The sequence below is a fragment of the Punica granatum genome, unplaced genomic scaffold (assembly GCF_007655135.1).
Source record: "Punica granatum isolate Tunisia-2019 unplaced genomic scaffold, ASM765513v2 Contig00001, whole genome shotgun sequence".
Taxonomy (NCBI): Eukaryota; Viridiplantae; Streptophyta; class Magnoliopsida; order Myrtales; family Lythraceae; genus Punica; species Punica granatum.
Window position 1 is genome coordinate 37783 of NW_022204028.1, and position 9307 is coordinate 47089.

Sequence of the window (9307 nt, forward strand, 5' to 3'; positions counted from 1 at the left end):
AAGAAATTGGGCGTCCAATGGGTTTGTCCGGAGTCACGACAGCATTAGGTTTTGCAAATGGAAAATAAGACTCATTAAACCGAACACGACGAGAAACATAAATACGGTTTTTATGGACATCAAGATAACGATAACCCTTGTTTTCGCTTGCATAACTAATAAATACACAAAACATAGATCGAACTTCAAGTTTGCTCAAAGCATAAGGCGTGAGATTGAGATAGCAAGCACACCCAAACGTACGTAGAAATCCATAATCCGGTGTTTTGCCACCCAATTTTTCAAAATGAGAAATTTTTGTGGAACCAAGGAAGAAGTATATTTATTGTAAGACTACTGCAAGTGAGACATCAACTCAAAACCGTTGCGGGAGATGACTTTGAATAAGAAATGTTCGGACCATATCAAGGATATGACGGTGCTTCCTCTCTACCACGCCATTTTGTTGCGGAGTGTGATGACACGACATGCAAAAAGTGATTACCGACTTATTGAATAAATCCCGAAATTTAGAATTGTCAAACTCCAAACCATCATCACATTAGAATATTTTGATTTTCTTGTCAAGTAGATTTTCCATTTGTATTTTAAAAATTTGGAAATTATCAAAAACTTCCAATTTGAATTTTAGTGGAAATAACCAGGTGAATCGGGAAAAATCATCGATAAAGATAACGTAATATTTGAATCCCAAATGAGACGCATTTGGAGGTGAATTAACTCCAAAGGAAATTGTGCACCATGATTCACAGGGGAAAAAGGTAACCAAGAAGATTTATCCATATTACAAGAGTCACATAAATCTTTATTGAAGGAAAGCATTGTACTTAACTTTCTAGACTTGAGGACTTTCAAAACCGACTTATTTGTGTGCCTGAGACGCTATGCCAGATCACGGAAGGTTGTGTGTGGGGCACACTAAGATTAGCGGTCCCCCTTCTGCAGTTCTTCCTCAGGAATGCATAGAAGTAATTTATGACCACCTTCTTTATGAACCCCGAGTCCTTTCTCGAACTAATGTCACCGTGACCAAGGAGATAGACAACCTCGGACTCCTTGGCCTTGCAAATGAAGGATAGCTCCCTCTCAAGACTGTGCTCAGCATCAGAGCTCGAGTCTTCTGCAGGAGGAGCGGGTCTTATCTCTTCAGATGCGCCGGCCTCGGATATTGAGTTAGTATTAGTTTCCATGTACTCTGAGAGGACCGGGACCCCAAGAGAGTACATCCTACCGTTAGCAGCTATCACAACCTTTGAAAAAGTGGACTCTTCCTCAGAATCATTATCATCTTCATTCCCATCACTCTCCAGTGACCGCTCCTGGGCTTCCAGGCGAATAAACTTTTCCAGGCTTTCAATCAGCAGCTGCTCGAAGACCAGGTGGTTCTCTTTCTGAACATCCTTATATTCATACCTATAAAATTGCGAGGACAAATACACTTGATTATACTAAAAGATACCACTCTAGTACTATTTTGCCAAGGAATAGCAAATTCAGAAGCGGCAAAAAGAACCAGTTACCTGGCAAACTTTATACCTTCAGGATGATCATCACAGCAACAATCACGAGCCACGAGAGGCCATATATCTACATTCAAATTTGAACAAGAAGAACGGTCAGAAATTTTCGATGCAGTATGTATTACTTTGTTACAGTTTGCAAACTTGAAAAGTCAGGGGAGTGTCACTTGATTCAACTTCAAGAATGTCAATACAGAGGCAGAAGGTATGAACTCACAAGCTCTTGCTCCCTTGGGAGACGTGGTGATGATAGACGATACCATGCCGGTAAACGAAGAACCGGAGAGCGAGAATGACCTCCCAGAACCGTCCTAACCACCCAGTGTACTGCAGGTGCTCTTGCTCTTCATCCCACCATGACTCCCAGCTCTTAGTCGCCGGAACACCAATACCACCTCAGCTACTAATTCATTTTGTCCAGTCATCTCAGTCGTCCCCTATCTTCTGCCACTCAAATCCTGAAGGATTGAAGAGGAAAGGAGCAAACAACCAAGATACGACCAAGAACCACATGGACATCGTGAGGAGCATATAGGCGGTTCCTGTTGCTACCGAGCCATAAATCTGGTAAACTAATCAGCAGAACCATGAGCCCTACTCCCTTCACAAAATGACTCCTGGAATATATCCTATAGTTCTCAGCAAACTTCTCATGCCGAACCACGAAACCACGTCCAGCGGTTCTGCACTTGGCTACACCCTGAAGGATGGTCCTCCCGAAGCAGTGGGCTTTGGTTCCGAGCGAGAAAGTGAAAAACACAGCTGCAAGCTGCAGCTGCATGATTATGATGTCTCCTAGGGCTGTCCTGACTCCTCTCTCGAGCCCTATCTCCATGACCATTGGTAAGGCCATGAGAAGCTCGAGCTGAACCACAGACTGAGAAGCCATGGCAGCCTTCAGAGGATCATTCCCCCCAGTCCTTGCGACTTTAATGATGGACTTCTCCAATCCACTCAGTGAGAGGTAAAGCCTCCCGTACAAATAAGCGTAGAGGACGAGGACGACCAACTGCGCATAATGGAAAAGAGAACAAGGATTGGCTTAAATTGTCTTCAAAATAAAGTGCAAGAAAGCGAAAGGCTGAGGGATGGACATGAAATGGAAAAAGGAAAACTTACCATTGCACTGACATAAAATCCCACTGTTGTAAAGTAACAAGACAACATGCGGAAAAAATCGAAGCGATGACCCAAGCGGTAGAGATCCCTGCTGAGAGTCTGTTCACCATTCCCACGGGCAACTTTTGCTTCAAAAAGGGATATTTGGTTAAAGCCCAACGTCTCTGCCCTCTCCAACTTGAATATATTCATGATGAGTAATGTTTCCGCTTCTCAATGTAGAATTGAAGCCTACCGAGAGGTAGAGATGATATAATTGATTAGTAAAATGTAGTCTTTGCTGCTTCTGCAGTTTGCAAGGTACATGTTTCGATGTTCTTACCTTCAAAAATTTCCTCACTGAGATTGATGCCACGAGAAGCCTTGCTGATGCCTCCACGAGTAATGTGGAAGATTCTGTCAAATACATCCGGGTGACCATAAGGGAACCGTACCCTGATGTCAAAGAACTCAACTTGGTTAAGCAAAAAATTTGGCTCTCGAAGAGCTATCTGTACAATTTCATATCGAGTTTTCATTTTGGTATATTGTCAAGCTTTCTATTTTATAATTCTGCTAGCATGATTTACTTCGGCAATTTCAAAATGGTGTACCACATACCCGCTTAACTATACCACATTATTTGTCAGTTTTGCTTTCAGATTAGCTCATGTCTTTTCTTCCTTTTTTATTTTTTATTTTTTTATTATACTACATTAAGCTAATTACTTTATTAGATTGTAGCTTAAGTTTGAGAAGCCTGAACATCAGCTAGATAGTAGTATCCATACCTATTCCAGGTTTTGTAGACTATTTGTTGCCAACCTATACTTATTTTTATCCTTCCCCTTAAGAAGATTGGTCTATGTTTATTGCCTAATTGACATCCACTCTGATTCTATCGTGCAAAATCTGCCATTTATGTTCAAACTTTGTTTCTCAAAATGCGAGATTTGTTATCTGTTAGCAGACGTGGACAATTGTCATATGTCAAGTAATAATGCCTGAGAGAATGAGGAAGGTTCTTTTAGTTTGGATAGTTGCTTAGGGCCCGATGAGTATTGCGCATGACCTGAATTCAGCGGGCATACTATTTAGCATTAGCTTCATGATTCTTGCTAGAGTTTCATATTCTTTGGAAATGTACTTATTTCAACCAGGCTTTTCATTTCCACAACATATGATCGGGAACCTCGTCTCTAGTGTCACCTGGTACAGGGCGCTCTCTCATGGACGGTGAGTGCTATTGTAATTGCAATACTTTTCTAGATATTCTGTTGATCCTACAGACTCATGGTCACCTGAGTCAAAGCCTCAAAGGAGTGAGCACCTACATAGGAATATTATGGGTCTGGATCTCTCTAAACAGCTGCTCTAGCAGCTTTCCGCCAATGCATATCGTGACTAGCAAACTTAGCCCAAGCAGATTGTTTTCTGTTTTGTGGCACATGCTCTGACCTTGAAAAAATCTGCGGTCATTTCAGTCTTTGGGGTAATGAATTTCAATTTATTTTCTGTAACTTGGGTTAATTACTGACTTATAGATAAACAGATTACCTCCAACAATTTGTGGAGCCATTTGCGTTCTCCAAGGAGGGAAAAGAAATGAAAAAAAATGAAAATCGACTATACCCCAAATGAAAGATTTCCTCCTTAAACAAGATCATTACTTAGATATATTTGTTGATCATATTCATTTTTTCTCTTCATCTAATCTTCAATGGTCAGCAAGCATCTATTAAGAAGTTAGACGCCAACAATTGCGAGAAACCTGAATCTGTTTTTTTATAGTGCAGGTCTTACCACACTCCATTCTTGCATGGTGATCCTTTTCTTTTTCTAAATATCCTAAGTAAATTTGCGATTTCTACAAGTTAATACAGAGTTCTTCGGATCATTTGTTCATTGAAGCTGTCACTACTTTCGAGACTTTTAAGCATTGACAAGTGCAAAGTATAGACTAATTTTCTTCTTAAAAAAAAAAGCTCAGAAATCTTCGAGAAATGAATCTGCTGTGCACCAAAGAAAGTGGCACAAAATCAAGAGACGAAATAGCACAGTGGTACACCTCTCGCCTAGTGATCAAGAGGTATCAAGTTTGATAGTCGGTGGAACTAACTGTACCCCTTTATTAGATATTTAGGATTTATATTTCAATATACTAAGCCCATGAATATTCCTTGTAATCGAAAAAAAAAAGTGGCACAAAGGGAAAATCGGGAAATCGGCTTGTATTGTGATATCTTTAATCTGAGGGTCTACTACTTGATTGCTTGAAGTAGTTGTTTTGAATCTTTTGATCCATGGATCTTTTTATTTATTTATTATTATTTGATTGAAAGCTCACCTTTTCATAAAAAGGTACTTTATGTTGGCATGTAAACTTGATCTTATCGGTAAATACTTTGAATGGAAGAAGTTTCTAGTGTCATCGAAAAATGATGAGTGCTTTGACTAGTGAAAGTTTCTAGGATCATTGGATAGTGATGAATTAAATGGGAGATGTCATTAATAGAGTAACTAAAATCTTCTTTTGAGATATATAAATATGTAATATAATGAATTATGAAAAGTTAAGACAAAGAAGAATATATCAATTTTGTTTCAACGTCTCCCTCTCCTTTCGTTTCTATTTCTTTTCTATACCATACATAGGGTAACAAAATTGGTATCAGAGCCAAAACAACAATGGCTTTGACCAGTTCTTCTCAATCACAGGTGCCTAGATTAACCAAAGACAACTATGGGATGTGGAGTATCCAAATGGAGGCCCTTTTGGGTTCTCTCGATGTGTGGGACCTTGTGGAGAACGGCTATGCAGAATCAGATACGGACGAGGAGGATGAGAAGAAGCTTAAGCAATTAAAGAAAAGAGAGAAGAAGGCGTTGTTCACCATTTATCAGGGAGTCGATGAAGCCACGTTTGAGTTAATTGCTCCAGCAAAGACGTCGAAAGAGGCTTGGGAGATATTAAAGAAAGCATATGTCGGAGTCGATAAAGTGAGGAAGATTCGCTTGTAGTCCCTGCGAGCTCAGTTTGAAGCACTACAACAAGGGAATTCAGAGACGATCTCGGATTATTTTTCCCGAGTGATTTCCATTGTGCATCAGATGAGAAGAAATGGTGAGGAGTTGAAGGATGTTCGGGTTGTAGAGAAAATCTTGCGTTCTCTAGACCCAAAGTTCGATCATGTAGCTGTGGCAATTGAAGAATCTAAAGATCTGGAGGCGATGACAGTCAATGAGCTGTTGGGATCCCTGCAAGTATATGAAGATAGAATACAAAAGAAGAAAGGAGAGAAGAATACTATGGAGCAAGCGCTGCAGACAAAACTCTCCCTCAAGACTGAATCTTCGAGAGGAGGTCATCAACGAGGAAGAGGAAGAGGCGGAGCCCGAGGCCAAGGCGGTCGAGGTTCTAACTTTGGTGATCAAACCAGCATCCACGGTGATGGAGACGATCGTGATCAGAAAGGGTATGGCCGTGGAAGAGGTGGTGTTCGAGGCCGAGGCCGAGGTCGAGGACGCGATAGAAACACTGGAGGAAGGTACAACAAATCTAAAATCCAGTGTTATGTTTGTAAGAAATTCGGCCATTACTCTTATGACTGCTGGTATAACACCAACAACGGAGGAGAGAAAGCGAATCTTGTCGACAAAGAAGAAGATGATGAAGGGCCAGTGTTGTTGATGTCGTATAATGAGCCAGAACCACTTCAATCAGTCACGTGGTTTCTGGACACGGGAGCCTCCAATCACATGTGTGGAAGAAAGGAATTTTTTGCCAAACTTGACAAAAGGCGGTTGGGTAACATCACTTTTGGTGATCTCTCGAAGAGGCCGATTGAAGGAAAAGGTGATGTAATTTTCGAACTCAACAACGGGAAGTAGCTTTGCATCTCTGATGTTTATTACGTTCCCGACATTAAAAGTAATCTGTTGAGTATCGGCCAGTTGTTGGAAAGAGGCTACGATATAAACATGAAGGATTCGGCTCTTAGCATTCGGGATAGGAACGACAAGCTCATTACTCATGTAAGCATGACCAAGAATAGGATGTTTCCGCTGAAGTTAAGTGTTAATGAGGCAAACTGTCTCAAGGTGACAACTCTGGACGCCTTGCCAACTCTTTGGCATCTTCGTTATGGGCATTTGAATTTTGAGGCGTTGAAGCTGCTCGAGAAGAAAAACATGGTGATGGGACTGCCGAAGATCGAAGCCCCACGCAATCTGTGTGAGGTTTGTGTCATTGGAAAGCAGCAGAGGAAACCTTTCCAGAAGTATAAGTCGAGAAGAGCATCCTTGCATCTCGAGCTGGTGCATTCAGATGTTTGCGGACCCATCAAACCCATCTCCATCGGTGGAAATCGATATATTTTGACGTTTACTAATGATTATAGTGGAAAAACATGGGTCTACATGCTGAAGGAGAAGAAAGAAGTTTTCACCAGATTTAAAGAGTTCAAAAGTTTGGTGGAAAAGCAAAGTGGCTGTCAAATAAAATGCTTGCGGACCGATCGAGGAGGCGAATATACATCGCTGGAGTTCGAGAATTTTTGCAAGGAAAACGGGATTGTTCATCAGCTCACGATGCCTCAAACACCACAACAAAATGGTGTTTCAGAGAGGAAAAATAGGACGATTCTAAATATGGTTCGATGCATGTTGAAGGAGAAAAATGTCCCGAAAGAATTTTGGGGAGATGCTGTTGCTTGCTCTGTCTATTTGTTAAATAGGTTTCCAACGAAGCGCATTGGAGACATCACGCTGGAGGAAGCCTGGAGTTCTCGTAAGCGGAAAGTCGATCACCTCAGAATCTTTGGGAGTGTTGCTTATGCAAAGGTGCAGGAAGAGAAGCGGACAAAGCTCGAAGATAAAAGTCAAAAGTGCATTTTCTTGGGTTATGGCGAGAATTCTAGCGGGTACAAGCTGTACAATCCCGTGACTCGCAAGATTGTGATGTCAAGAGACGTTAAGTTCGATGAGGAGCAGACATGGGACTGGAAGATCAACGACCAGCTGAAGCAAATTGCTCTTGATGAAGAGCATGAGCAGAAGAATGAGACACTAGGAGACATCGAAGAAGCCTTGTCACCTCGTCGAGTCGGAATTCAGTCAGATAGTGATGGTTCGGGCAGTTCGATTATGAGGAAAACGAAGAGCATTCAAGAGATTTATGACTCCAGTCGAGCAGTCGATGTCAATTTTGATGAGGAGTTCAATAATTTGTGCCTCTTTGCAGGATTCGATCCACTAACATATGAAGAAGCTTCCAAGGAGACAAAGTGGAGGAAGGCAATGGAGGAAGAGATTCATGCTATAAAAAAGAACAATACATGGGAGCTTACTTCACTTCCTCGAGGACACAAAGCTATCGGTGTCAAATGGGTGTTCAAGACAAAAAGAAATGCAAAAGGAGAAGTGGAGAGGCATAAAGCAAGGCTGGTTGTAAAGGGATACAAGCAGAAATACGGGGTTGACTACGAAGAAGTCTTTGCACCAGTAGCCCGACTTGAAACGGTGAGGTTGTTCATCTCTCTAGCAGCCCAAAGGAGATGGAAGATGTACCAGATGGATGTGAAATCAGCGTTCTTGAATGGGAATCTCAAAGAAGAGGTATATGTCGAACAACCACCGGGCTTCGTTGTTGCAGGCCAAGCAGAAAAGGTTTATAGATTGAAGAGAGCCCTTTATGGGCTCAAACAAGCCCCGAGAGCTTGGAATTCCAGAATTGATGCGTATTTTATTCGAGAAGGCTTCGTGAAATGTTCGTATGAGTATTCTCTATATGTGAAGGTCAATTCTGGTGGAGATATGTTGCTGGTGTGTTTATATGTAGATGATTTGATTTTCACGGGCAACAGCAGTTTTATGGCTCGAGAGTTTAAGCAGTCCATGGAGAAAGAGTTCGAGATGACAGACTTGGGTCTAATGAGATACTTTTTGGGCATTGAAGTGCAACAAGGTGAAGATGGAGTTTTATTTCACAAGAAAGATATGCGAAGGAGATCTTGAAGAAGTTTTCGATGGAGGACTGTCTGCCCGTGGACACATCGGTGGAGTGCGGCATCAGATTAACGAAGGAAGGAGAAGGAAAGTTGGTGAACCCGACTTATTACAAAAGTCTTGTGGGTTGTCTAAGGTATTTAACATGCACCCGATCTAAAATATTGTTCGGAGTTGGTCTCGTAAGCAGGTTTATGGAGACACCGAAGACTTCCTACTTGAAGGCGGCCAAGAGAATTTTCAGATACGTCAAAGGGACGGTTGATTATGGGCTGTTGTATTCATCTAAAGGAGGTATGGAACTTATCGGCTTTAGTGATAGTGACTGGGCTGGAAGCTGCGATGATCGCAAGAGTACTACCGGGTTCGTGTTTTATCTTGGTGATACTGCATTTACTTGGTCCTCGAAGAAGCAAGCTATTGTTGCTTTATCGACTTGTGAGGCAGAATATATAGCTGCAGCCTCTTGTGTTTGTCATGCTATTTGGCTGAGGAGATTGCTTCAAGAACTAAAGCTGCAGAAAGAAGGCGCAACCAAGATTTATGTGGATAATAAGTCAGCTATTGCTCTGGCCAAGAATCCGGTTCATCATGAGCGTTCGAAGCATATTGATACTCGGTTTCACTTCATAAGGGAATATGTCAAGGCAAAGGAAGTTGAGCTGTTCCATGTGAATTCAAAT

General features: G+C 41.6%; 1 pseudogene; it reads right to left on the reverse strand.

Moving 5' to 3' along the window:
- Positions 1–851: 851 nt before the first annotated feature.
- Positions 852–3157, reverse strand: LOC116189730 (annotated as a pseudogene).
- Positions 3158–9307: the final 6150 nt, after the last annotated feature.